This window comes from Sebastes umbrosus, chromosome 9, assembly GCF_015220745.1.
Source record: "Sebastes umbrosus isolate fSebUmb1 chromosome 9, fSebUmb1.pri, whole genome shotgun sequence".
Classification (NCBI taxonomy): Eukaryota; Metazoa; Chordata; class Actinopteri; order Perciformes; family Sebastidae; genus Sebastes; species Sebastes umbrosus.
The window spans coordinates 31672086-31675693 of record NC_051277.1 but is presented as its reverse complement, the minus strand read 5'-3'; the positions used below and the strand labels follow the sequence as shown (position 1 = coordinate 31675693).

The 3608-nt window shown below is 40.6% G+C and overlaps 1 long non-coding RNA gene across 1 annotated transcript; it reads right to left on the bottom strand.

The window, feature by feature from the left end:
• Positions 1-2059: 2059 nt before the first annotated feature.
• Positions 2060-3003, bottom strand: LOC119494342. The gene is made up of 4 exons (XR_005208177.1): positions 2988-3003; positions 2655-2854; positions 2417-2468; positions 2060-2266 (listed from the first exon to the last, which is right to left on the bottom strand). It is a non-coding gene; the product is annotated as an uncharacterized LOC119494342 (long non-coding RNA).
• Positions 3004-3608: the final 605 nt, after the last annotated feature.

Sequence of the window (3608 nt, the reverse complement as noted above, 5' to 3'; positions counted from 1 at the left end):
GTGTGCACAACTAAATTTATAAATCCACCTGAATCCAACCCGGTACACAACACACACACACACACACATATAACACACAACCAGACCCGACTGACTGTCCTAACCCTGAACCGACACCCAACCCTGACCCGGGGTGGAGCTCATCATCCAATGTCCTTAACCTCTCCAAACTCTTCACCCCCTCCACAGCGCAGCTCAACTTACTAGAGAGGGGGCTTTCATTTGTTACATTCCCATCCAACTATCACTGGGAGGAACTTCAAAAGGGATCTCCACAATTACCATTCAACATCAGAGAGGCCTACCAGGAGACCAGCCAAAAAGGCAACCACTGACCACAGAAACTTCCACATGCGGCAATTAAGGTAAGTACGGAGCCCCCCCCAGACCCATAGGAGAAATGTTTTATTAAGTCGTGCCCTCGGGTTATTAACTCGTTCTCTCGAGGTAATAACTTGTTCCCTCAAGTTACTTACTCGTTCCCTCAAGTTAGTGATTCGTTCCCTCGAGTTAAGTAACTCGTTCCCTCAAGTAAGTAGCTCAGGGCAGGAGCTACGCATTCATGTTTGGATTTAATACGGCTTTATTTTGATCTTGGACTGAAATACGAGGATATAGTGATACTGTGGACGTCATCGTTTTTATTCTTGTATTTATTGTTTTTATTTCAAATATTTTTATTCTTGTACTTTTATTGATCTTGCACCTCCCCAGATGCCATCTACTGTGTTCCCTCTGTTATTGATGACTGTGCAGTATGAATGTGTATATGTCCCTGTGGACTGTAGAAACTGAATTGCTCTTCGGGGATAAATAAAGCTATCTGTATCTGTATCTGTATAAACTAAACAGCATCACGTCTCTTCAGTCGGAAGTAAAAAGTAACCAAATTATGACTCTATCCCTCACAGCAGTTTTACATTGCAACTTTTTACCAACAACAACTAGCCCATAGTTATATGCAAAAGATTGCTTTTTGTGTATTTCTTCACACTGCTGTAGATTGAAACATGTTCATATGTTGCCATTGGTTGACTGTGTTTACAGTATTACTGCTGTTCTTGTACCTTAGTTTAGTTAAAATTTGCTGCCGCTGTTGACACCTGAATTTCCCCACGGGGATCTTATCTTAATGCAATAGGTCTTCAACTTATTACTCGTACAGCACAGCATAGGTAGCAATTCACTTAGTCTTGTATAACCAAGTACTCTGAACTTTTTAATGTGAAAAGCACACTTTTTGTTTTGGAAAAATAATTCATTTAGGCCATGGTCAACAAAGCAAAACATATTTTGCTCTATGATGTCACAAAATATGATTACAATATTAAGAAGATGAGCCCATAGGATCAACATGCATTCTGGGTTAACCATGTCCATGTGACATTATTCAATTAATGTGTCTAATTGAATTGAATGAATTATAGTGGCAAGCTTACAGAATTTATATAGTATCAGTTTCCTTAGACTTTGGCCAATCACAGGTCATTTCAGAGAGAGAGTGTTCCTATTGGCTGAGCTCTGGTCATGTGACAGGTACTTGGCGTTCCTTCAACAGATTTCCAACATGGCTGCAGGGTCACAAACTGTCTCCTTTTACAGCTAAACTGTGCACTACAAGATGATTCTGAAAACATTTGAGGAGAGAAATAGGCATTACAGTAACAGAATATTGATTCATATTTGATCAACGCTGCCTAGTTTGACCGTTTGGTCGGAGTTCGCGAGTGATTGACAGCCGGCTCTCATAGACGGCAGATGGACAACAGACCTCAGATCAGCTCTTACTGCTTGTTTTCCTCCAGTCTGTGAAATCGTGCAGATAACGTTAGGAGCACCGGAGGACACAGAGGAACATGTCATTTTTTTCAGGTTACCTGTTTCATGTACTACTGTCACAATATAGCGACCGTTTTATAAAAAACACTTTTTTTAAATCATATTTGCTCCAATCTGCCTACTTCAGCTTTAACTCTTTGCAAAAGTGAATTGTTTCAAAAACACCAAAGCACAACAATGACCCGCTAGCTGTACATTATCCCGCTTATTACACGGCTACTTACTGAAGAAATCAATATTTTGACACAAAAACGGTCCGCCAGAGTCCAACATCAGAGCTGCGCCCATTGAAACGGTCTGTTATACATAGCAACGGTCTGTAATACAAAAATTACAGACTGCTGAACGCCGTGATCGACCGATCAGAATCGAGTATTCAACAGAACCGTGTGATAATCGCAGATAACTGATAGAACATGGACGTAATCTGTAAGCGAAAGACAAGAAACCATGAGTTTACCTGGAGACTGGAGCCTCCATCAAGGATACTGATTTGAGAGAATCAACATCAAATTACATTAAAGTGTGCGGATCAGAGAGAGAGAGAGAGAGAGAGAGAGAGAGGGGGGTTGCTCACGCCGAACAATCTTCAGAACCTGGGTGAAGTATCCAACGAGGACACCTTAAGCCTATTATTTAGGGGAGAAAACCAATGATAACAGAAATGATGTTGGTGAATGTGTTTTCTCATTCTCATCTACCAATACTCAATGTTGTATTTGAAAATAGGAAACGACATGCAACAAATGTTTTACAGAGTGAGATGTTGAAGGAACAACTTCTCATGAACGAGAAATCAATGAAATGTGTCTCACCTTGATTTAAATTATGTCCATCACCCCAAACACTAGAGTCCAGAACCTGGGTGAACTCCTCAGACATCTCCAGGTATGAAGTGTAGGTATTGGGGATCTCCAAAACACAGCCACATGTGTGAGCCAGGGGGCTTCTGACTAAGTCACTTCTCAGTTCAACAAATCGCCAGGGATGGCCGATGACACAAGGACATTTGCACCTGGATCATAAAAAAATATGTATGTATGTTGAAAAACAATTAATTTTGGGGAAACAATGGAGTCCACAGAAGCTCAACAAGTAAAAACTAATAGCACATAGTAAATAAACATCATAGTAAGCGAACACATTACCTGTGCAAAAGTGCAGGAATTGTGCTGACGATGATGTGACTGACGATGATGTGACTGGCTGCAGTCCCATCATTGTCAGAGTGGAGTAGGTGTTTATTATTTGATTTATACAACAATTCAAAGCAATGTACCAGATTCCGGATCAGAACATATCTTTTCTATCTCAACACTCTCAACACAGCGCTGTTTTAAGACACCATCGTATACAAAAATCTGTCGTTTAAAACGAGCAACATGACAACTGTTGTCTCTGTATTACGTTGCTTATGGAATCAAAATAACAGTATTGAAGACCAACCCCCAGTTACCACTGTAACTTGCCATCAACATTTCTTTGTAAACAAAGCAAAATAACGTTGCACGGCTAACGACACCCAGATAACGTTAGGAGACATATCCACAACGTTCACACAGTCAAACACATTGTGCGTGTGTGTGTGTGTGTGTGTGTGTGTGTGTGTGTGTGTGCTATAGAACCCGAGTGGCTGGTAAACATCAGACTAAGCAGAGACAAGAATACTGCAGGTCCATGATGAGACTTGTATCCTGGAGTCTCATCCTGGTTTTAATCATATTTGGAATAAAGTTTTCATGGAAAAATTTAGAGATGCATAGTTATTC